Raw genomic sequence first — 25,503 nt, 5'->3', positions numbered from 1 at the left:
TAGAAAAGAAAATTTGCTTTATTTTGGATGCTGGCAACCCGAGGGTACGGGAAGGTGGGAGGGGGAGGGTGGACATCTGTCCAAAGGCCAACTCTCCTCCCCAACTGATAAGCAAGGGGCAAGGGCTTTCATAGGTGGAGGGAGGGGGCTCCAGGCAGAAACACCACCGTCAGCTCTGACTGTCATCTTGAAACTGGTCGTTGGTGGTCTGATCAATGTCACCTTGAATGCTTTAGGTACAGTTAGTCTTCAATTCCAAGCTGCTTGTTTCCATTTCCTTGAGGCCAGCTCTCAGAATTGCGGCAGCTTATGTCATGGATGCAGTCTGGCCTTCATGTGATTAACTTCTCCCATCTGGTCAGGGTTTCAGTATCTGTAAGACAACTCACAGGACATGGCTCAGAATATTATCTATAACCCTTGAGGAGGAACTAAAGGTCCTTGACTATGTTTAAGGACTAAACTATTATTATTTTGTCCTGCTTGCTGGTTTATTTTGCTTCTGTATTTTCTTCTCTGATGAAACTTATGCTTTGGCTAAAGTTTTTCTACAGAAAAAAGGCAGGAAGAGGATATGGGAGGGAAGGACCATAGGCTCCTGCTCCTTTTCAGCAGCAGACACCTGCTTGTCATCACATCCTTTTTCATAAACAGTGCATATGGTTGCACCATATCCATTAAGCAAATGTACTCCAGTTAAATCAATTCAGTTATGTCAAGTTGGACATGTAAGTGGTTTAAATTTGTTTATAAATAATTTAACAGGAAACATTTTTGTGCCTAGCAATTTACATATTGAGTTTTTTTCTGGGATTCCCAGAAACAGATTTAAAAGTAAAACCTTTCTCTTTATAACAAGACAAATACATTTTTCATTATAAAAAGTTTTTAAAACAAGAGAACACAATTCTGTGTGATGAATTTGCATAGAAACACACACACAAGGGCATGTGTTAGAGAATGGTGAAATCTTCTAAGATCTGTAGTTAACTTTCTGGTTTTGGTGACTGTAACTATGGTTATGATGTAAGATGTAACTGTTGGGGGAAGCTGGGTGAAGGATACACTGTATTATTTTTCCAACTTCTTGTGAATCTAATTCAAAATAAAAAGTTGAAAATATGAGAGATAAACTATTAAAAATCCCATCACTCAGGCACAAATCCTGTTAACATTTTGGTATATTTCTCTTCAATATTCCTCTAAGCAGTGATTTAAAATAGTAATGCAAGATATCAAAGAGATAAAGGGCTTTTAAAATATTTCTGTGCTGTATGTGGCTGGGCATAGCTTTGGTGAGAAACCATAATAACCAGCAAACAGTATTGGGCTCTGAGTGGCTGGTCCAAGCTGTACTGATTCCAGTGCTCAGAAGTGACCCCTACCAAGGAAAACATACATTGTCATCAACTTGTAAGCTTTACTTCCCACACAGCCCTTTCCTGCACTTTCTTGGCTGCTTCCATTTCCAGCTCTGTCTTATCTATGCCCCAACCCCAGTGTTTAACTTGATGACTATGAGGAAACTAGGAATGCAGGTCTTGTGGACAAGAATCGTAAGTGGCTTTCAGGGGGTGCACACAGAAGGGAAAAGCCTGTGAAGCACTCAGCCCTGCCTTCCGGCCGCCTTTGCACAAAGGGTGCCAAGAAAGTGACTAGGTGTTTTCAATTAATTAATGCTCTAATTCCTAATGGAAAACACTTAAATAAATGGCTCTGCAGGACACGAACTCCCTTCCAATTCCACACATGTGCCCTCTCAGCCCCCAAACTCATCTTCATGGCAACCCAGGAACCTTTATTCAAACTCAGCTCGAACGGCACGTGTGATGAGATGCCAGGTCCAGTGAGCCTCAGGGCACAGTGATGGGTCGGTTCCATCCTCAGCACACTTGGCCTGCAGCTCAGGTTCTGCCCTCTAGGCCTGCAGGGAGATGTGGAGGCATGCTCTGGCTCCAGCAGCTCCATGACCTTGGTCCAGGCCTTTAGCAACAGGGCTGTTCCTAATCCGGAAATGAGACGGATGGACATGGCTTCCTGCTCTTCTGCTCTAAGATTTGGGGCTGTCTCATTAGGCAGGTGGGGTCAGAATCCCAGAGGCAGGATGATGATGGAGTTAGTGATGCTTTATTCTGCCAGATTTTTTTCAGGCTGACCTTGGCTGACTGTGTTCTGTGGGGACCAGAGGAAACTGGTCTCTTGGTCACCCATTCAGTGAGTAGGCATTCCTTCCCCAGTGGTTGGAAGTGAGTGTCTTTCTTGGCTTTTCTCTGGAAAAGCTGGAACATTAGGAAAACACTGTAGCCTTAGTTCCCCTGAGAAAGTCTGCTTCCTGGCAGGACTGACTAACCCATTGGACACAGAAGGCACTGTGCGTGGGCCCACGACACTTGTTGTTGTTGTTCAGTCACTCAGTCGTGTCCAACTCTTTGCAACCCCATGGACTGCAGCACACAAGGTTTCCCTGTCCTTTACTATCTCCCAGAGTTTACTCAGACTCGTGTCCATTGAGTCAGTGATACCATCCAACCATCTCATCTTCTGTCATCCCCTTCACTTCTTGCCTTCAATCTTTCCCAGCATCAGAGTCTTTTCCAGTGAGTTGACTCTTCACATTAAGTGGCCTAAGTATTGGAGCTTCAGCATCAGTCCTTCCAATGAATATTCAGCATTGATGTCCTTTAGGATTGACTGATTTGATCTCCTTGCATTTCCAGGGACCTACAAACATTTTTTCAAAATGAACTTTTAGATCATAGGAAAGCTTTTAACCTGAAACATTAACATATTTGTCTTTATACCAACACAGTTGTAAAAATATGATTTTCAATAATTTTTATGAAGGCAGGGCCCACAAAAATCATAATGTGGCCGTGGTGCGGGTCCCTGTGGCATCAGACATAGAAATCTTCCCAGGTGATTCTGCTGTGTAGCCAGGGTGGAAAACCAATGGTTTTATGGAAGCCCAAGTGCCCTCTACCCTTCAGTACCCCCATCTAGCCCCCCACACACACCTTAACAGACATTTCAGCTTTAGAGAAACTGAAGTTGATAAAAGGTTTTCAATTTCATGGAAAATTTGTTTCTGGGAGTCTTCATTCAAATACTTTACAATTACTGGAGACAAATAGGCCGTGGAAAGGTACATTTTTAGTGTGTAGATGGAGGAAGGAGAGATTCTAGTGGTGTCTCTGGGGTGGGAGGGGCTGGGATGGGAGAGCTGCCAATGAGATGGACCTCAGGGCTGTCTGGACGGCCAGTGACCCTTGGACCATTTACCAGGTCATCATGGCAGGCACAGCTCCAGGTAACCATCAGCAGTTACCAGCTGGGGCCTCCCCCGTGGCCAGCTGTGCCCTGCAGGCTTAGGAATTTTGGTAACTTCCAACCCTGCATTCCAGTCAAAAAGAAAGCTACTGTCAATCATTGAAGGGGAAATGAAAGTGTTTTCTTGATCTCTACTAGCTGTGGAGGCTGCCTTTGAGAACTGCTGTTATTTCCGCCATGCAGTGAAGCAGAGCATCCTTTCCTGATGTGCACAGGTAGAGGGGTGACCAGTGTCCTCTGTCCTCCCTGTGGGAACAAGCTCTGACTGCAGCCCAGGCCCCATCCCGAGCACGGGACCACAGCACCACCTGTCGGCTTCCTGAGGACAACTCTGGGATCTCCTTGGGGTGCCCAGGGTGTAGACACTGACTGCTGCCCCCAAAACAAGAGGAGAAGAAAGCAAGGTGCTGACCAGCCTGATCAACGGTCTTGGTCCTCCCTCCTGGAAAGATTACATGGTATGACGGCATCCGCCAGCATGGAAACTGCTACAGCAGAGTGGGGAAAAAAGAACTTCTTTTTCCAAGTGTATGGATGAACATTAAACACTAAGATATGAGTGCTAAGCCTGATGTTATTCTCAAGATCTGAGGTCCTTGTTAAAACAAAACAAGTATGTTTTGATGTACATCTGTTTAGAGAGGAATACATCAGAGTTCATTAGGAGGAACCAAATGTATGAGTTTAGCCTGGAGAGATCTTACTTTCTCCAGCTCTAAAATAGTGCTCTTCATCTGATGTAGGACACAATTTTTATTATTTAAAGTGTCTGAGTATATCGCTCCATTATACATATGTGAATGTACTCTACATAGATATCTTCTGCACACCATAAAAAAACTACCAAACCAAAATGAAAAAATGAGATAAAAGTAAATGTTCTCATCTTTCACATGGGCCAGTGAGATATTTGGCTTGTCCCCCAGGGTATATTCCTCAAGTAGAAATCACAGTTCAGACAAGGGGGCTGATTGGGATCAATCATTTAAGGAATCATGCCTATGTAATGAAATCAGAATAAATACTCTGGACAAGCTTCGTTCAGCTTCTTAATTGGTGACCATTCATCAGTGTGCCAGGAGGGTTGTTTATTATTGTTCAGTTGCTGAGTTGTGTCCGACTCTTTGGAACCCCATGGACTACAGCATGCCAGTTTTCCTGTTCCTTCACTATCTCCCAGAGTTTTCTCAAACTCATGTCCATTGAGTCGGTGATGCCATCCAACCATCTCATCCTCTGTTGTCCCCTTCTCCTCCTGCCTTCAATCTTTCCCAGCATCAGGGTCTTTTCCAAAAAGAGTTGGCTTTTTGCATCAGATGGCCAAGGTATTGGAGCTTCAGTTTTAGCATTAGTTCTTCCAGTGAATATTCAGGTTTGATTTCCTTTAGGATTGACTGGTTTGATCTCCTTGCAGTCCAAGGAACTCTCAAAAATCTTCTCCAGCACCACAATTTGAAAGCATCAGTTCTTTGGTGCTCAGCCTTCTTTATGGTCCAACTCTCACATCCGTACCTGACTACTGGAAAAACCATAGCTTTGACTAGACTGACCTATGTCAGCAAAGTGATGTCTCTGCTTTTTAATATGCTTGTCCAGGTTTGTCAGAGCTTTTCTTCCAAGCAGCAAGTGTCTTTTAACTTCGTGGCTACTTTCAGTGAAAATGAAACAGTGAAGTTGCTCAGTCGTGTCCGACTCTGAGGCCCCATGGACTGTAGCCCACCAGGCTCCTCCATCCAAGGAATTCTCCAGGCAAGAGTACTGGAGTGGGTTGCCATTTCCTTCTCCAGGGGATCTTCCTGATGCAGGGATTGAACCTGGGTCTCCAGCATTGAGGCAGACGCTTTTACCGTCTGAGCCACCAGGGAAGCCTACTACTTTCAGTAGTGCACCTTAATTCTACAAAGCTCCTTGACTGGAACCTTCCCAGACCTCACCCCAGGGGTCCCTTGCTGTGGCGGGTTCTGATTTGTGCTCTTTATAGTAATCAGGCATCACGGGTATCATGTTTTCCCAAATTTTGTGAGTTGTGCCAGGGAGTTATTGAACCTGAGAGGGCTGTGAGTCTTTGTAGCCTGTTGGTCAGAAGCGCGGGGGGCCTGGGAGCACTGGAACTTGTGGCTGGTGTCTGAAGTGGAGAGAGTCTTCTTAAGTCTGAAGTCTGTGCTCACTCTGCCTGTTCAGTGTGAGCACTGCATTGCGGTGTTGCACACCTTCTAAACGTGGCTGTTTCCATCAAACTTCCCTTAGTAGGGGTACATATAAGCTATTTTGTTAAAAAAAAAAGCATGTATATGCTATTTTTAAATATGTGTATAAGCTATTTTTAAATGGATTAGTTCAAAGAAAAAGATGCTTATAGTAAATTTATCAGTGAATCCCACGTTTCTAAAATGGAGGGCTATAGAAATTCAGCCATTGTCACATTTTAGATAAAGATGTAGACAGACCAAAATTAATGACACATGATTATATATACATATCGGGATATTAAAAATTCTAGCTAATTTAGAGTTCTCGTAAACTGGTTTGTGCATAGAGGAACAAGGTGGCAGAGGATGAGGTGGTTAGATATTATCACTGACTGAATGGACATGAATGTGAGCAAACTCCAGATCGTAAAGGACAGGGAAGCCTGGCATGCTGTAGTCCATGCGGTCACAAAGTCAGACACAACTGAGTGACTGAACAAACAAAAATTATACAGGATTGGAATCCTTATGCAAAAATGACTTTTTCCAGTTTGTGTACCTATTTATTTGCTTTTATATCATTTCATCCTATTAAAAAAAAATCTAAGAGGTTTTCAAGCTTAAAAATCATTCCAAAAAAAGGATGAATTATTCATGATCCCTGATAGGATATTATCCTTGGAGATTTGGAAATCCTTCACTCTATATTATTAGTGCCGTAGTCTGCTAGTGTGTGGTTTGATTTTCCCAGACTGGACAGGGCAGGGAACCCCTACAGAAAAGGCTTGTCTCAGAGACAGGGCCCTCCATTAGCCCAGGGGAGCCTGGTTTCAGGAGAGATTTGGCCTTCTCACGGGTCCATGGCTCCCAGCTGGATGACCCCCCCAGCCTCACAGGGAAGACACAGGAGGAATCCAGCCTCGGTGCCCTGTTCCTTGAGACTACAGTGCTGCCAGACCAAGCCCCGAGCCCACAGTTCATCTGTCTGTGTTAGCCAAGAACCGTTTCACATGGAAAGGGCCCAGAGGACCGAAATGCCGAGCATCATCTGACCCACGAGGTACACTGCAGAGCTGTGGATCTGCCCTTATTTTCAGTTGTATGGCAAAGAACAGAAGGAACCTCTTCAAAGCGCTGGGCAAAGAGCCCTTCAGCTTCGTGAATCATTCGTCCATGAAACTACAGATGGGAAAGATCTATTGTGTCTCGCTTGAGTGCTTTGGAAATTGAGAATGTCTGTGTGTAGGGACTCTGAACTCTCTAGGAGAATAGGGTGGCAGGGAGGCTGGGGGAGCGGGGGGCAGGAATATCTCACTTCCAAGGCCCTTTACAGCAGAAAGTGCAATTTCTGTGTGTCCTCCATCACCCCTCCCCCTGGCTCTCTGCATCCCACCCTGCTATGCCCCTATCACCAGAGGATGCTGGTCGCAGGTGGGTCGTGGTGGGTGCTGAGCACCTGCCCAGGCTCTGCCTCTTCTGTGAAGAACTCCAGGTCCCTCATGGTCAGGTGTGCGTGTTGAGTACGTTTCAGTGTCCTTTCTCCCAGTTGCTTTATCCGTCACCCGGGCAACACGTACATCCCCACTTCTTCCTCTTGGCCTGGTGGAGCATTCGTGCAGACAGAGTGGGATCCTACCCCTGGTGGAAATCCCCTGCTTTCATAAATCACTCTCTACCCCTGAGAGGAACCCATCTGGGGCAAAGCCCTTGAGAGAGAACAATTTTCTCAAGCTCAGTGGTTTATTTACTCAGAGAAATACTGATTCATAGCTGTATTTTTGTAAGCATAGTACTGTAATTCAAACAAACATAGTATTCGTTTGTTAAGAAAATTGTTTTTGTTGTTATTTTTTGAGGGTCTCCTCTCTGCTGGCCACAGAGTCTGTGAAGATGAGTGCTTTGTCACCAGGCCCTCGTGGTCTGATTAGGGGACGGGTTGCTGGAGAGGCAGAGACAGTGGAGGGCGGAGTCCTGAAAGCGGGGTGCTGTGGATGTGGGGGAAAAGTGAAGTTCTGTCATGTAGGTAGGGACTGGCGGGGAGAAAGGGTTGGGGACATGGAGGACACCTCAGCCAACTTCAAGGAAACTCTAACAGCTTGAAGAAGGAACCTCTCAGCAGGACAGGGCCACCGTGAGCAGGATCAGACACCTGGCAGCAGCCTTGGCTGCCGTGCCAGCCAGGTATACAGTGGAGTGTTTCCCAAACAGCGTGTGCTCCAGCAGCCCCGGGCCTCTCCGCACGTGCTGTGGGATGGGTACCTCCTCCTTCCTTTCAGCACCCGCTCCCCCCTTTTCTCGCTTTGCCTCCTCTCCTGAGAGACACTTGTTTCCCTTATTTCCTCCGACGGGTTGCCAGCACCCCAGCCCACTTGCGGACCCCACACCTACACCATCGCTGCACAGCTGGGTCTGCTTACCTGCCTCCACAACAAACTTGTGGGCCATGTCTTTGTGTCTCCTTCAAAAACGAATTCTCAGGAGTTGTGAGCTGTCACGTGAGAAACCAGTCAACTAATCCACACTACGATAGTAAAAACCATGTGACTTCAGTGTACTCACTATCTTGTGTGAATTTACATTTTCACAGTAGGAAAAGTGTTCAACTAAAAGATGAATTTCTAGGGGTGAAATTTCAAGAAAATGTGGCACATTTCCACTCCTGTCCAAACCTAAGGATCACTTCTATTCATCCTGGACACATCCCAGAAGGTTTCTTTTTTTTTTTTTTTTTTTATGAAATCTTTTTTTTTAATTCCTCCCACAGTCCTTTTGGTTATTACAATCTACTTTTACCAGCAATGTGTATACTCAGTCGCTAAGTCATGTCTAACTCTTTGTGACCCCATGGACTTTTCACATGCCAAGCTCCACTGTCCATGGGATTCTCTAGGCAAGAATACTGGAGTGGGTTGCCATTTCCTTCTCCTGGGGATCTTCCTGACCAAGGGACGTAACTCAAGTCTCCTGTGTTGGCAGGCAGATTCTTTACCACTAAGCCTTATCAGATATAGTTGGCAGGAAAAGTCCATTTTGTTTTCTAAAGTCCCAATTAGTGTCTTGGTGGTAGCTATACCAAGAGTTACATTGCCTGTGCTCATTGTATAGAAAGTGCTGTGTGAGTCTCAGTACAGAAACATATAATGAGAGACCTGCAGTCAGCTCCGACTCTCTGCAACCCCACAGACTGTAGCCCACCAGGCTCCTCTGTTCATGGGATTGTCCTGGCAAGAATACTGGAATGGATTGCCATTTCCTTCTTCAGGGCATCTTCCTGACCCAGGGACCGAACCTGTGTTTCCTGCATTGGCAGGCAGGTTTTTTTTTTTTTTTTTTTTTAACCATTTGAGCTACTTGGGAAGTGCTAAAGGGAGGCATCTCTTCCTAAAGAACCTTGCAGTTGTATGAGAAGAAGGCATGAGTGTTGAAAGAGGTTTTGTTGAAGACCTAGTCAAGGCTCCTAGATGAGAGAAGCGGGGAGCAGTCAGGTAAACAGGGAACAGATCAGAGGAAACCATCTTCCAAGCTGACACAGAAAGAGCAATTGATGGAGATTAGACCCATGGTTTGGCCCCTGCTGTGGCCACAGCCTGTTGGCACATTTGTGAGCAGCTGTGTTTTCAGTGGCCGGTGAGTTCAGGTCAGGCTGGCGCATTTACGATCTAGATCAGCAGCCTGCCGAGGAGAATGGGAACCGCTCCAAGCCAATGGTAATTTATGGTCAATGCAATCTGGAAAATGCATAAAGCAACCCAGAATATCCAAGCCAAAATACTCCCTGGGGAGTTGAAAAATCCTCCACACCTGGACAGATAGGTCTTGCTCATTACAGGTTCCCTGTGGTACGTGGGTTCTAGCACCTGGAAACCTTGGCTTCATGTAGTTCATACAATTAACTTCAGAGGGCAGAAGAATTCTGAAATGTCTTCATCAATCAGTGAACAGACAAGAGATAGAATGAAGCACGAGGAAAGCATGGGATTTGTTCTGTTTTAAATTCTCTATTTTGAAACTTGTCCACGGTCAATTTGATTGCCTGCCTGTCGTGTGCTAAGCCCGGCTCTGGGCTCTTCGAAGGACAAGGCTGTCTATCTGTCCTTATCTCCTAGTGCACTGTATGGACATCTGGAGCTCAGTAGTTAGACCCTATACCACCGATTAGAGTGTGAAATGTACACCACATCTAGGTACTCACTTGGCTTTTCTTTTTAACAATGCAATAATTTTTAGTGCATTTAGAGTTGTGCGACAGTCATCACAATCACTTTTAGGATGTCTTCCTGCGTATGTGCTCAGTTGTGTCTTACTCTTTGTGAGCCCATGGACTGTAGCCCGCCAGGCTCCTCAGTCCATGGGATTTCTCCAGGCAAGAATACTGATTGCCATTTCCTTCTCCACGAGATCTTCTCGACCCAGGGATCAAACCCATGTCTCCTGTGTCTCCTGCATTGGCAGGCAGACTCTTCACCACTGAGCCACCTGGGGAGCCCCCCAATGTCTTCTTTACCCCCCACCCAAAAATGCAGCCCCACTGAGAATCACTCCCTATTCCAGCCCAGTTCCCCCTTCCCCAGCCCAGGCAATCACTACATGCCTTCTCTCTTTGGATTTGCCTGCTGTGAACATTTCATACCCAGGAAATAATACCACATGTGGTCATCTATAACTGGTTTCTTTCACTGAGCATGTTTTCAAATTTCACCCATGCTATAGTGCTTTTTATTGCTAAATAGTACTCTTTTTATTGTTAAATAATATTCTCCTTTGTAGATGCCACATGTTGTACTTAACCACTCCTCAGTTTGAGTCATCTTCACTGTTATGATTCTGCTATGAGTATTTATGTATACATTTTTGTGTGGAGATATGTTTTCATTCCTTTAGGGTCGATCTGAGGTGGGAACAATTTGGGCAGTAGAATTGCTGGGCCGTGTGGTAATTCCATGTTCAAACTTTTGCGAAACTGTTTTCCAGACTATTTTCGACCGTGGCTGCACCATTCTACATTCTCATCAACAGTGTATGAGGGCTCCCATCTCTGACGTCCTTGTCAGCACTTGTTAGAACTGTCTTTTTAATTATGCCATTCTAACAAGTGTGAAGTGGTATCTTGGTGTGATTTTGAGTTGAGTTTCTCTGATGGCAAATGGTGTTGAGCATCTTTTCTTATGCTTATTTGCCATTTCTAGAAAAGACCCTGATGCTCGGAAAGCAGGAGAAGAAGGAGGCGACAGGATGAGATTGTTAGATGGCATCACTGACTCAGTGGACGTGAGTTTGAGCCAACTCAGGGAGATAGTGAAGGACAGGGAAGCCTGGTGTGTTGCAATCCACGGGGTAGCAAAGAGTTGGACACAACTTAGCGAATAAACAACAGCAATAAATTCTTTGGAGAAATTCTTATCATGATCTTTTGGCCATTTTTAAAGTTACATTTTTTCTAATTTTTCTTTCATAGTCTCTATTCTATTTCTGTCTTTTCACTTTTTTCAGGGTGTTCATTGAAGCATACAAGTTTTAGAATTTGAGAAAGTCCAATTTATTTATTTGTTTTTTTATCATGCATTTTTTCTTCTTTGGTGTCATATATGAGAAGGCTTTACCTAAAAAAAGATCAATGTTATGATTACTGCTTTATGGAGTCCTATATTTGCCCACATGTTTACCATTTCTGGTATTTTCTATGCATTCCTATGTATCGATCTCCTTTCATCCTGAAGGATTGTTTAAAAATATCCTGTAGATTGGGGCTAAGCTTTTGTTTATTTGAGAATATCTTAATTTCATCTTTATTTGTGAAGAATTTCATTGCACAAAGAATTCTTGGTCCACAGCTGACCTTTGCACTTTGGATATGCAATTCCAAGGCCTTTGGCTTGCATTGTCTGAGAATACAGATGTTAATCTTAACAATGGTTCATTATATGTTGTCTTCTTTTGCTGCTTTCAAATTTTCTCTTTTTCCTTTGCCTACAGTGGTAAGTCTGAAGATCTACTTGGGGATTTCTTTGTTTTTCCTGTTTGAGGGTTATTGAGCAGCTTGAATGTACAGGTTGTTTCTAAGTAATTTCTGAAGTTTTCAGCAATTATTTTTTCTTCCTCTTCTCTCCTAGTGTACTTGATTTTGCCTTATAGATTGCTAAAATTCTGTTCATTTTTTTCAACCTCTTTTATTCTATTCTTCATATTGGGTAGTTTCTATTAAGCAATCTTTGAATTCATCGATTCTTTGAACTGATGAATCTTTGATTCATCTTTTCGCTGTCTGAAATCTACTGCTGGGCCCACCTGGTGATTTCTTTCGTTTTTAAAATATTTTCAACTTTAGGATTAATTTTTAATGTTTTCATAGTTTCTACTTCATTATTGAGATTCTTTGATTCTTTGTTATATTTTCCTTTAATTCTTTGAACATATTTATAAAAGGGGCTTTGAAGTCTTTGTCTGCCAAACCCCAAATCTGGGCCCGTTCAGAGACAGCTTATATTCCCTTTTTTTTTAAATTTCCCTGAGTATGAGTCATACTTTCCTATTTTCTTTTCAGTCTCTTAAAGTTTTACACTGAATCTGGACATTTTAGGCAATGCGTTATAACAATTCTAGATTCTGTTCTACTTTTCTTCAGATTGTGATTCTTCTTCCTCCTCATCTGGACTGAAACCCTGGAATTGCCTCCTCTGTGATACTCAGTCGATGTCGCTACTAAGGTTTTTTTTTTTTTTTTTATCTGCCTGTCCTAATCACAGCTCCTGTGTCTACACAGCTCTGCGGTCACTGACACGTCAGACCTCGTGTCTGTGAGACTCAAGTCCTCTCTGAAGGACCGGTGTGTGGGCTGGAGAATGCATTACGAGTTACAGCTATGTCTCAAGTTTCACTTTTCATCAGGCTCACTGGAGTCTTTTCTGCACCGGACAGTTTTCCAGTCACTCAGGAGTATGTAGAGGCTCACCTCAGCCCTTCTATAGCTCTCTCATTTCTGGAATTTCCTTGTTAAATTTCTCACAAGTCTGCTGCTTGCCCTAACTGAGGTCTCTGATTTCAGGCTATTAAAGCTGCAGGCTGTCCTTTGCTAAAGAAACCAGAGCTGGACAGGAGTCAAAGTGGTAAAAATAGATTTTATTCAGGAGCTATTGCAATGGTGAGGTGGGTGGGGGGAGGAACCCTTGATATAGAACTGGGCTCGATTCCAAAAGCAGCAAGGACAGGCAGGGCTTTATGAGAAAGGGGCAGGTTATGGGGCTCAGTGGCTGGAAAATTACTGAGAGAGACCAGGGTGGGGGAAATTTTTGCTAAACTGACTTAACAGATTTCTTGCTGAAGATAAACCAGAGTGATCAGCTATCACCACAGACATGGTAGGGAATGAGGAGTTTGATCAGATACTGGGGGTGATCAGATAAGGGAGGTGGGGGGTATGTGCCAACCTGACATGGAAGGCTTCTTGCTAAAATTGGGCTCTGCAGGCCTGAGATAGGGACAAGACCTGAGGATGAGGCCGCATTAGGAGAAGAGTTGGGGGAAGCTGTCTGGAGTCTGGTCAAGGACAGTCTCTACCCTCCTCATTCATCTCCTGCCAAGCCCTCAGCTTCCCACTAGCAGTCACAGGGGTCCCCCAGCCCACAAAGTGTGTACATTCCCCCCAGTAGTCACAGGAGTCCCCCCAACCCCCCCAGAGATTGTACATCCTGACAACAGAGCGGCTGTCCTTGAGAGTCAGAGAGCAGCCCACCCCTGGGTGACAAGACCACAGACGCTTTCTCAAAACTCTAGCACTTTTTTCAAGAACGCATCTAAACTTGTTGTCTGCCTTTGGTTTCTGGTACCCTGAAATGGATATTTCAGACACTTCTGTGCGGCTTTACAGATGTTCTTCCCTAGAGGACCTATGGGCATCTTCAAGTTCCCATAACTGGAACTCCCTCTAAAGGCTTTTGATCATGGTCCTTATACATCAGAGTGTTTTGTGAATAACCAAGTGTGAAAGGCAGAATTCAGTGTTGTTCAGCCTCTTTGGCAGTGGAAACCCCCTCTTTTTTTCAGGAACACCTTGAAATATATATTTCATATTATATATTCTATGTACTATGTTATTTATATAATATGTATATATTTATATATAATTATATATATAATATGGGCTTCCAAGCTGATGCTAGTGGTAAAGAATCTTCCTGCCAATGCAAGAGATGCAAGAGTCATGGGTTCAATCCCTGGGTTGGGAAGATCCCCTGGAGAACGGAATGGCAACCCACTCCAGTATTCTTGCCTGGGAAATCCCATGCACAGAGGAGCCTCGTAGGTGGCAGTCCAGGTAGTAAAGAGTCGGACACAACTGGGCAACTGAGCACTGAACATATAATAATATGTCAAAGTCTCAGATTTTCTCAGCAAAGACATTTTCTTCTTACAACGTCTAAAGCAGCTGATACAGAAGAGATGGTATCCAAGTCTGTTTCCACACCCTACCTGATGCTAACACAGAAAAGTACACCTCTCAGCATCTTATAGTCTGATGGGGCCCCATGTCTAGATCTGGCCACAGATTCATACCCAGAAGTGATGGGCAGTGGAAAGCTCATCTGTTCGTCAATCTCTTGCCTCCCAGGGAGGGGCTGGGAGTGGCCTGTATGAAGATAGATTGCAATTCTGATAAAGTCTTGATCCCTCAACCTCACTTCAACAACACCTGCCTCTGGACAGTAAAAGACTTTGAATGAACCAGAAATGAACTCTGAAGTTCGAAGCCACTGAAATTTAGAGTTGTTTATTTTCATGTCATGAACCTCAGTTCAATTCAGTTGCTCAGTCATGTCTGACTCTTTGGGACTCCGTGGCCCACGGCACATCAGGCCTCCCTGTCCATCACCAACTCCCGGAGTTTACCCAAACTCATGTGCATTGAGTAGATGATCATCCTCTGTCATGCCCTTTTCCTCCGACCTTCAATCTTTCTCAGCATCAGGGTCTTTTCAAATAAGTCAGCTCTTCACATCAGGTGGCCAAAGTATTGGAGTCTCAACTTTACCATCAGTCTTCCAATGAATATTCAGGACTGATCTCCTTTAGGATGTACTGGGTGGATCTCCTTGCAGTCCAAGGGACTCTCAAAAGTCTTCTCCAACACCACAGTTCAAAAGCATCAATTCTTCAGCACTCAGCTTTCTTTATAGTCCAACTCTCACATCTATACATGACCACTGGAAAAACCGTAGCCTTGACTAGATGGACCTTTGTTGGCAAAATAATGTCTCTGCTTTTTAATATGCTGTCTAGGTTGGTCATAACTTTCCTTCCAAGAAGTAAGCGTCTTTTAATTTCATGGCTGCAATCACCATCTGCAGTGATTTTGGAGCCCCCCAAAATGAAGTCTGCCACTGCTTCCACTGTTTCTCCATCTATCTGCCATAGAGTGATGGGACCGGATGCCATGATCTTAGTTTTCTGAATGTTGAGCTTTAAACCAGCTTTTTCACTCTTCTCTTTTACTTTCATCAAGAGGCTCTTTAGTTCTCCTCATTTTCTGCCATAAGGGTGGTGTCATCTACATATCTGAAGTTATTGATATTTCTCCCGGCAATCTTGATTCCAGTTTGTGCTTCCTCCAGCCCAGCATTTCTCATGATGTACTCTGCATATAAGTTAAATAATCAGGGTGACAATATACAGCTTTGACGTACTCCTTTTCCTATTTGGAACCAGTCTGTTGTTCCATGTCCAGTTCTAACTGTTGCTTCCTGACCTGCATATAGGTTTCTCAAGAGGCAGGTCAGGTGGTCTGGTAATCCCATCTCGTTCAGAATTTTCCACAGTTTATTGTGATCCAAACATTTTGGCATAGTCAATAAAGCAGAAATAGATGTTTTTCTGGAACTCTCTTGCTTTTTTGATGATCCAAAGGATGTTGGCAATTTGATCTCTGGTTCCTCTGCCTTTTCTAAAACCAGCTTGAACATCTGGAAGTTCATGGTTCACATATTGCTGAAGCCTGGCTTGGAGAATTTTGAGCATTACTTTACTAGAGTGTGAGATGAGTGCAATTGTGTGGTATTTTGAGCATTCTTTGGCATTGCCTTTCTTTGGGATTGGAATGAAAACTGACCTTTTCCAGTCCTGTGGCCACTGCTGAGTTTTCCAAAGTTGCTGGCATATTGAGTGCAGCACTTTCACAGCATCATCTTTCAGGATTTGAAATAGCTCAACTGAAATTCCATCACCTCCACTAGCTTTGTTCATAGTGATGCTTCCTAAGGTCCACTTGACTTCACATTCTAGGATGTCTGGCTCTAGGTGAGTGATCACACCATCATGATTATCTGGGTTGTGAAGATCTTTTTTGTATAGTTCTTCTGTGTATTACTGCCAGCTCTTTTTAATATCTTCTGCTTCTGTTAGGTCCCTACCATTTCTGTCCTTTATCGGGCCCATCTTTGCATGAAATGTTCCCTTAGTATCTCTAATTTTCTTGAAGAGATCTCTAGTCTTTCCCATTCTATTGTTTTCCTCTATTTCTTTGCACTGATCACTGAGGAATGCTTCCTTATCTCTCCTTGCTGTTCTTCAGAACTCTGCATTCAAATGGGTCTATCTCCCCTTTTCTCTGCTTTTCACTTCTCTTCCTTTCACAGCGATTTGTAAGGCCTCCTCAGAGAGCCTTTGTTTTTTTGCATTTCTTTGTCTTGGGGATGGTCTTGATCCCTGTCTTTTGTACAATGTCACGAACCTCCACCTATAGTTCATCAGGCACTCTATCTATCAGATCTAGTCCCTTAAATATATTTCTCACTTCCACTGTTTAATCGTAAGGGATTTGATTTGGGTCATACCTGAATGGTCTAGTGGTTTTCCCTACTTTCTTCAATTTCAGTCTGAATTTGGCAATAAGGAGTTCATGATGTGAGCCACAGTCAACTCTCGGTCTTGTTTTTGCTGACCGTATAGAGCTTCTCCATCTTTGGCTGCAAAGAATACAATCAATCTGATTTCAGTGTTGGCCATCTGGTGATGTCCATGTGTAGAGTCTTCCCTTGTGTTGTTGGAAGAAAGTGTTTGCTATGACCAGTGCGTTCTCTTGGCAAAACTCTATTAGCCTTTGCCCTGCTTCATTCCATATTCCAAGGCCAAATTTGCCTGTTACTCCAGGTATTTCTTGACTTCCTACTTTTTCATTCCAGTCCCCAATAATGAAAAGGACATCTTTTTGGGGTGTTAGTTCTAAAAGGTCTTGTAGGTCTTCATAGAACCGTTCAGCTTCAGCTTCTTCAGTGTTACTGGTCAGGGCATAGACTTGGATTACAGTGATATTGAATGGCTTGCCTTGGAAACGAACAGAGATCATTCTGTCATTTTTGAGATTGCATCCAAGTACTGCATTTCGGACTCAATTTTTGACTATAATGGCTACTTCATTTCTTCTAAGGGATTCTTGCCCACAGTAGTAGATATAATGGTCATCTGAGTTAAATTCATCCATTCCAGTCCATTTTAGTTCATGGATTCCTAAAATGTCGACGTTCACTCTTGCCATCTCCTGTTTGACCACTTCCAATTTGCCTTGATTCATGGACCTAACATTCCAGAGGGTTAAGGTTAGGGTTAGGGTTAGGACTTTGCTTCTATTACCAGTCACATCCACAACTGGGTATTGTTTTTACTTTGGTTCCATCTCTTCATTGTTTCTGGAGTTATTTCTCCATGTATCTCCAGTAGCATATTGGGCACCTACCAACCTGGGGAGTTCATCTTTCAGTATCCTATCTTTTTGCCTTTTCATACTGTTCATGGGGTTCTCAAGGCAAGAATACTGAAGTGGTTTGCCATTCCCTTCTCCAGTGGACCACATTTTGTCAGAACTCTCCACCATGACCCGTCCATCTTGGGTGGCCCTAAACAGCATGGCTTAGTTTCATTGAGTTAGACAAGGCTGTAATTCATGTGATTAGATTGGTTAGTTTTCTGTGATTGTGGTTTCAGTCTGTCTGCCCTTTGATGCTCTCTCCCAGCGCCTACCATCTTACTGGGGTTTTTCTTACCTTGGAAGTGGGGTATCTCTTCACAGCTGCTCCAGCTAAGTGCAGCTTCTGCTCCTTACCTTGGGTGTGGAGTATCTCCTCATGGCCACCTCTACTCACTTTGGACGAGGGGTATCTCCTTTTGGCCACTCGCCACTCCTACTAGGCTAGGCTAATTTAGGTGTACAGGAAGGGCAACAGTGAAATTACCTTCTGAAGCAGCACAAAGTTTTGATGAAAGAAAATGCTATTCGCAGGAGGCCTACACTTTCAGAAATGAGTGACTGGCAAACTTGTGCATCATTTGGTCCAGCTTCTTGGACAATAAAGAAATATTCACATTCCACATGCCTTTCCTGTCCTTGTTAAGATCTGACCTTTTAAATGAAAAAGTGTCTTAGACCTAATCTAAAGGACAGATATAATAAAGTGTCAATTAACCAGAGCTTATCCACCCAGAACCTTCACTTGTAAAAATATTCTCAACCCTAAAGGTGAAAACAAGAGTCTTTGATTTTAATCTTCAGTGAGCCAGCATATTTCATCAACTGGAAACCACGGCCTAAACCCTGAGCCTTGTCATTATTTGAGGTTTTACCTTTTATGCAGTGCTTTTAACAATACCCAAATACTACACAGGAAGAAAATAAATGGCATGCTTCATAATGGAAAAAGAACAAACAAAACTAGTAAAATTGCTTTCAGCAGCGAAATATTTAAAGCTCTCTTATATCTAGGGGAAACAGTAGCTTAATTAAATATTGCTGGTTACATTTTATCTTTAAACATTGACTAATAGCCTTAACAGCTTCATCAAGCGTGTGTCCCTGCCCCTGCCTCTGCCATCCTCACCATCACTCCCTGCACCAGAAAAGAGGATGTGGTCCCAGTGTGTTCCATCATTGCATTGAGGATGGAGACATTGGAGAGCATGTTGGCTTTGTTGTACCTCAGTCGTGTCTGACTTTTTGCTGCCCCATGGACTGTAGCCCTGCAGGCTCCTCTGTCCATGGGATTTTCCGGGCAAGAATACTGGAGTGGATTGCCATTTCCTCCTCCAGGGGATCATCCCATCCCAGGGATCAATGGAAATGCAGCAGCAGCAGCATAGAAAATAGTGTGAGCCCATGTGGTGAGGATGACAGATATACCATGAAAGTGAAATTGTCACCCTCTCCTGCTTCTCCTTTATTAACTTGGACATTTGCATGAAGATGGCATCCTGGTTTCCTGGGGCTTCATCTGCTCCTGCAGCTTCCTCCTTACCTGCGGGCTTCTTCCTCTGTTGGTGACATGATAATCGGGTCTCCATCGAGCAGTTATGATGTCACAAAGAGGCAGTGTTCACTTTAGGTGATGGACTGAAATCTTCAATATTATCTTAATGCAATTTTTCCTTGTAAAGACATAACTTCACAGCAAGAAATGACTGTAAACCTAGAAAGCAAACCCACAGGGAAGTGGTAAAATTGTGCATTCTGTACCCTGGGCCAAATATTAGCTGGGTGCCTTAAACCCTTCTTTAACAGAACTCAGGTTAACATCCATCTCCTCTGATGTCCACTGCAGGGGATGGTTTGCTGACCCCATGGGGATCCATCTGTTGGACTTAAATGCTGCTCCTCTTTCAAGGCAAAGTGAACAAAATTCCTCTAATAGGAAAGTGCTCAGTCACTCAGTCGTGTCTGACTCTTTGCAATCCCATGGACTGTAGCCCCGCCAATCTCCTCTGTCCACAGATTTTTTTCCAGGCAAGAATAATGGAGTGGATTGCCAGTTTCTCCTCCAGGTCTAATGAGAATAATGTCATTAAATAATACCATTTATTAGGAAAAAAATTTCACTAAATAAAAAATTAGACAATATATATGTTAATAAAAAGAAGGCATGGGACTTCCCCCGTGGTCCTGTGGTTAAGACTTCACCTTCCAATGCAGGGGGTACAGGTTGAATTCCTAGTCGGGGAGCTAAGAGCCCACATGCCTCATGGCCAAAAAGTCAAAACAAAAGCAGTACTGTAGCAGGCTCAATAATAACTTTTAAAAATGGTCCACATTTTTAAAAAAAAAGGAAGAAAAATCATCTAGAGTTCCACCCCTCCACTGAAAACGCCACTATTTTGGTTCCAGTAGTATAATTGGGGGTGGTGGGGTGTGACTGTGTGTGTGGTTTCTTCTGCAGGAATTAACTCACAAAGCACACTCTGGTTTGCTTGGCTCTTACGTTTGAGCATGTGGATGCCTTTGTCGTGCAGTATTACATTCAAATAAGGGAAAGAAATATCATATATTAAGGTGTATATATGGAATCTAGAAAGATGATATGGATGAGCCTATTTACAGGGCAGGATTGGAGACACAGACAGACAGAGGGGACTTGAGGACACAGTGAGGGAAGGAGAAGGTGGGATGATCGGAAGAGTAGCCTGACATATATACACTGCAGTGTGTAGAACAGATATCCCGTGGTGGAAAGCTGCTGTATAGCACAGGGAGCTCAGCTCGGTGCTCTGTGATGACCTAGAGGGATGGGGTGGGGTTAGGATTTGGGTTCCCCTGGTGGCTCAGATGGTAAAGAATCCGCCTGCAATGAGGGAGACCTGGGTTTGATCCTGAGGTCCAGAAGATCCCCTGGAGAAGGGAATGGCAACCCACTCCAGTATTCTTGCCTGGAGAATTCCATGGACAGAGGAGCCTGGCAGGCTACAGTCCATGGGGTCGCAAAGAGTCCAACACGACTGAGCGGTTTTCACTCACTCAGTGGGAAGCTGCTGTTTAGCACAGGGAGCTCAGTTCAGTGCTCTGTGATGACCTAGAGGAGTGGGATGGGGTTAGGATAGAGGGGAGAAGCAAGAGGGAGGGGACATATATATAGAGGGGACATATATAGAGCTGATGTGGCACAGCAGAAACTAACGCAACATCATAAGGCAATTATGCTCCAATTTTTTAAAATGTGTCTGTAATTCTACATTTAAAGCCATTTTTTTGAAAGTTAAAATAAAGGGGAGGGGGGAGAGCTGAGAGCCTGATTCTAGGAAGGACTCTGGACAAGCCAGTGTCTGATTTGGCTAAAGAGACAACGTTTGGTTCTGGTCAACCATGGAGCTTAGTGTGCTCGTGGGTCACCTGGCTGATGACAGGGCCATTGATCAAGACCCATGTCCAGCAGTGACCACCCACCAAGTGGGACAGACCTGCATTCCAGGCCGAGGACACCTGGAACATGAGATCATGCAGGTCCAGGTAAGTATGCTCACCAGATCCCATGGACTTGATCCTTCAGTACATGATCACGATGTTTTCATTGTCAACACAGACATGTGAGGGCCTTGAAATCTCCAGTCACCCCACATATACACACAACTATGTGATATCAAATCTCTTCCTCCAGCTGGGTTATGCCTCCATCAATGACAACCTGAGAAATGTCACTTCCTGTTGTAATAATAGTTCAGTCCCCAGGGAACACTACAATCTCATACCTGATACAAAATGTTCCTCCTCCGGAGCAGGTCTGACCTGTGTCTCTAGGGCTCAGCAAGGGGGTTGGAGGTGGGGAGAGCTCAGCTTTGTCCTCTCCCTTTCTGGTCTGGATAGGGTGGGAGCAGCCTGGCTCTGTTCTGGGTGGTCTGGTGTGGATGACGTGGATGGCATGAAGTTGCCCCCAGGACACCCCATGGCTCTGTCTGCTGCCTGCCCTGTCTCTTTGACCTCCAACACAGCCATGCACGTGGCCTGGCCTCTTGTGGTCACTCTTGTGACCCTGGGGGAGCCTCACCCTCATCACTGAAAAGCCCAGAGTACCCCTCCGGACTCTGGGGATGGTTGTGAGGATCAAAAACTAGCTGGGCAACAGAGGTTTGATGAGATACCATCACACAGAAGCAGAGAGAGGAGGTAAGAGTGTAATCCTCTTAACTCCTCGAAGAACAATTCTAAAAACAAGACGATCCATTCCCCAACTGCCAGGGCTGCAGGCACGTCCTAAATTACTCCAGTTGTATATAGAAGGCTTCCCCAGTGGCTCAGCAGTAAAGAATCCGCCTGCCAATGCAGAAGATGTGGGTTCCATCCCTGGGTTGGCAAGATCCCCTAGAGAAGGGAATGGCAATCCACTCCAGTATTCTTGCCTGGAGAATTCTATGGACAGAGGAGCCTGGTGAGCTGCAGTCCATGGGGTCTCAAACAGTCAGTCACAACTTAGTGACTAAACAATAAGGACTTAGCGACTAAACAACAATGTGCAGGTAGAACAATTTGCAAATGCAAATTTGCAACAGAAGTTTTATGGAACAAAATGCTGTTTTTTCTGCAGTGCTGTTCAGAGAGCATCCTTTGAGTGGGACCCTCAACTATGCATGATCTTCCCCCTTTAAATGGCCCATGTGTTTCTCACATGTGAGAAGTGCTGTCTGGAAGAGGGTGAGAAGTACGACAGGGGCCATTTCTGCAGGGCTGTCTTGGGCCTCCATGCTGCAGGGGAGGGAAACTGCCTGTGGGGTCCTTGCCAGGCCTCGGGGGATAGGAACAACCCTCCTCAGTGTTGATTCAGCTGCTCAGTGACGCAGAGGACCCAGAAAGAGCAGGGAGAAAGTCAGTGGTTTTACTTCACTTCCAAGTCACAGTGTTTGCACAAACTCAGTAAATTAGGAGCTACTGGCAAGGAGCTTCCTGGCCATGAGCTAGCTGTTCATGATCCTGAATCACATCGGACTGAAAACAAAAGCTGTAACCACTGCCTGGAACCCCAGGGAGCCGGCAAGGGCCCCAGAATGCTTACAGCACCTGACAACGCTTGTAGCACAAAGACAGGCAATAAGATGTGAATTAGATGGAGATGAATGTGCCAAGGGAGTAGGAAAAACCCTCAGAGCAGATACACATGGAAAATAATGGTCTGGAGATAAAGTTTGATGTCCATACAGCATCCATGGAAAAGACATTGATGCTGGGAAAGATTGAAGGCAGGAGGAAAGGGGGACGACAGAGGATGAGATGGATGAATGGCATCACCAACTCAATGAACATGAGTTTGAGCATGCTCCAGAAGATGGTAATGGACAGGAAAGCCTGGCATGCTGCCTGCAATCTACAAGACCACAAAGAGTCAGATATGACTGAGCGACAACAACAAAGCACCCATACTGAGGAAAGGACCCTGACCCCCCCTTTATTTTAAGGGGGAGTAGTGTCCTGAGAATATTCTGGAAAATCTTGGGGGATGCGTTTTTGGGTTCTGTGCATTTGATACGTGTAAGGTGCCTCCAGCCCATGTCAGGAATGCAATTCAATTTGCACTGCCAAAAGCATTTCTATCACAGGTTCAACATTCATTGGAAAAAGTGTGTTTTCCATTCCTGCTCCTTCTGCTCCCCTCACCACCAGCCCTCTCTCCTCATTGGCTCCTTCCCAGGAGAAGAAGGAGGGAGGGACTCTTGGGACAGGAAGGACAGGCTGCAAAAGGACACATTGCCCCAAGTCAGCTCTGGTCTCAACATTCACGCAAAGTTTTAACAGGGAAGCTTTGCAGGCTTCACAACATAAAGGAAGCTCAGAGCCTAAGCCCAGATCCTCCGGCAGACTGTGACTGGCTTTTTAAAAGCCTTATTTATTGGAGAATTCCTTGGCGGTCCAGTGGTTAGGACTTGGGGCACTCTCACTGCCGGGGGCCCAGGTTGGATCCTTGATCAGGGAACTGAGACCCCAAAAGCCTCATAGTGTGGCCAGAAACAAACAAAAACCTTATTTATCATAAAGGAGAAGATGAGGTGAGGAAGGCTTTGACAAGTGGGAAAAAATTTCAAAATTAAAGATACACCAATATGCAGATTCTGCAGGATGAGAGCTCACGACAGAGAACACAGGAAGTGAGATGAACAGGATGGCCAGCTTTGGTGTCAGTTCCTGGAGGGGCTCACATGCTAACTGAGAAACTCCTGCAAGTAGCTGCTGAACTGAGAGGCTTCCAGGCTCATCTCACGTTTCCCCTGCTCCAGGCCCAAATCAGCTGCTTTGCCAAGGAATCAAGGTTTTAATGGAGAGGGATTCTTGGACTAGTGGCTCAGACGGCAAGGGATCTGCCTGCAGTGCAGGTAGACCTGGTTTGATCCCTGAGTCGGGAAGATCTCCTGGAGAAGGAAATGGCAACCCACTCCAGTATTCTTGCCAGGAGATTTCCATGGACAGAGGAGCCTGGTAGGCCACAGTCCATAGGGTTGTAAAGAGTCGGACATGACTGAGCGACTAACACTTTCATTCTTAGACTAAAATCTGGGCACTAACTGTGCTTATTGCTTCAGGGGCATCATTACTTCCCATCCTTTCTGTGGAGAGAGAGAAGTAACACGTTTTTCTAAATCATGGCTGACCACTGATACCTTCAGTTCGAATAAATTCCACACCTCAGAGCTGCAGTAAAGCCAGTGTGCTGACACCGACTGTGGTGAAGTAAAGCGTGGTGTTTATTTCAGGCGCCAAGCAAGGAATCCGGGGAGCTAGTGCTGAAATGAAAGGTTTTTAAAGCCGAGGTGGGGGCGGGGATTGTATCTGATCAGCTCGTGAATATTCTTCTGACTGGCTGGTGGTGAGGTCACCAGGAATCAGCATCATGACTCTTTTGGTTCCAACTGGTCTGGGGTCTCCATGCTGGTAGGCAGAATAGAGTTAACTTCTCCCACCTGGTGGGGGTTTCAGTATGTGAAAAACAGCTCAAAGGGCATAGCTCAGGATGTTATCTGTAGTCCTTGATAACATACTAAAGGTCCTTGACTTTGTTTAATGGCTAAACTATTATATTATTATTTTGTCTTGCTTGTTTTCCTTTCTACATTTTCTCACTTCTCTAATTAAATGTATTCTTTGTCTAAAATTTTTCTACAGACAAAACTCAGGCATGGACGTGGAGTGGAGGCTCTGTTCTGGGAAGGTCCCACAGCGTCCTGCTCTATTACAATACAACATAGTATTTTGAGAATCAGCCAAATCATTGTCGATGGACTTGAAAAACTGGAATTGATCATTTAGGAACAGAAAAATATTGCTGTCTTTTAAAATTAGATACAGGGCATAGACCAGAGAACAGTGAGATTTTCTAGATCAGCAGAGAGTCCAGCGAGGTCTCCTCCGGAATCAGCAATCTTGGCATCAGCTGTGGGGTGTGATTCCAGGACTTTCAAAGATTCCGTCAAGGATCAGAATGAGGGGAGGAGGGAGGAGGGGAGGGAAGATGGGAGGAGAAGGCGCCGGCTCCAGGCGGGAGTCTGATGTTCCAGTATTTTCTGGCTGTGAAGTCCCCTCTGAGACAAGCAGAATTGCATAAACAGATCTGTGCTAAATGTGAGGCAGGAGCAGGGAGCCAAGGAGGCAGAGATACTGGAAAAACAGAAAGATTTGGGCTGAGATAGAAGTGTTCATGCTTTCAGTGCGGGGCTCCTGGGGAAGTCATCAGGCATGAGAGTCAGACCCAGTGCAAACAGTAGCATGCCCGGTGCTGACCGGTCACACACCTGTGGGGTTAGCCTCCCTTTTCCTGGCCCTGCATGCACACAGTTGTGAGCAGTGGGGACACACTGAGAACTCCACTCTCAACCAGCACCTAAGCTGATACATTTTTACCTCTTTAGCTATTTATTTAACTGTACATATTTTGATGGGGTATTTAAAGCCATTCTTCTGCCTGACCAGAGCTGCCACTCTGGTTCCACTCCACTGCGGTCGCTTTCTTTTCTTTTTCTTTTTTTGGAATGTAGCCATCAATACTTTGAGGAGGGGGTAATTTTTTCATTTTTGTTTCTAATTGGAGGATAATTACCTTACCTGGTTGTGTTCTGTTTTCCTCCAATCTCTCCCCAGATCCCCGTTACACGAGTCGATGCTTCTGTTGACATACAAACTCCACAGGTTCAGCTGAGGAACTGAGGGCTGCTGCTTCCCACTAAGCCCTCTGGCCTTGACAAAACACAGATTTTTAAAAATCAA

At 44.7% G+C, this 25,503-nt stretch overlaps 1 long non-coding RNA gene across 1 annotated transcript; it reads right to left on the bottom strand.

Moving 5' to 3' along the window:
• On the bottom strand, positions 1-25,503 carry LOC133257075 (uncharacterized). Its single transcript, XR_009739394.1, has 3 exons — positions 25,342-25,503; positions 18,791-18,961; positions 1-2,721 (listed from the first exon to the last, which is right to left on the bottom strand). It is a non-coding gene; the product is annotated as an uncharacterized LOC133257075 (long non-coding RNA).

The sequence above is a fragment of the Bos javanicus genome, chromosome 11, assembly GCF_032452875.1.
Source record: "Bos javanicus breed banteng chromosome 11, ARS-OSU_banteng_1.0, whole genome shotgun sequence".
NCBI lineage: Eukaryota > Metazoa > Chordata > Mammalia > Artiodactyla > Bovidae > Bos > Bos javanicus.
Note: the sequence above shows the minus strand (reverse complement) of the source record. Positions and strands in the feature narration are given on the sequence as shown.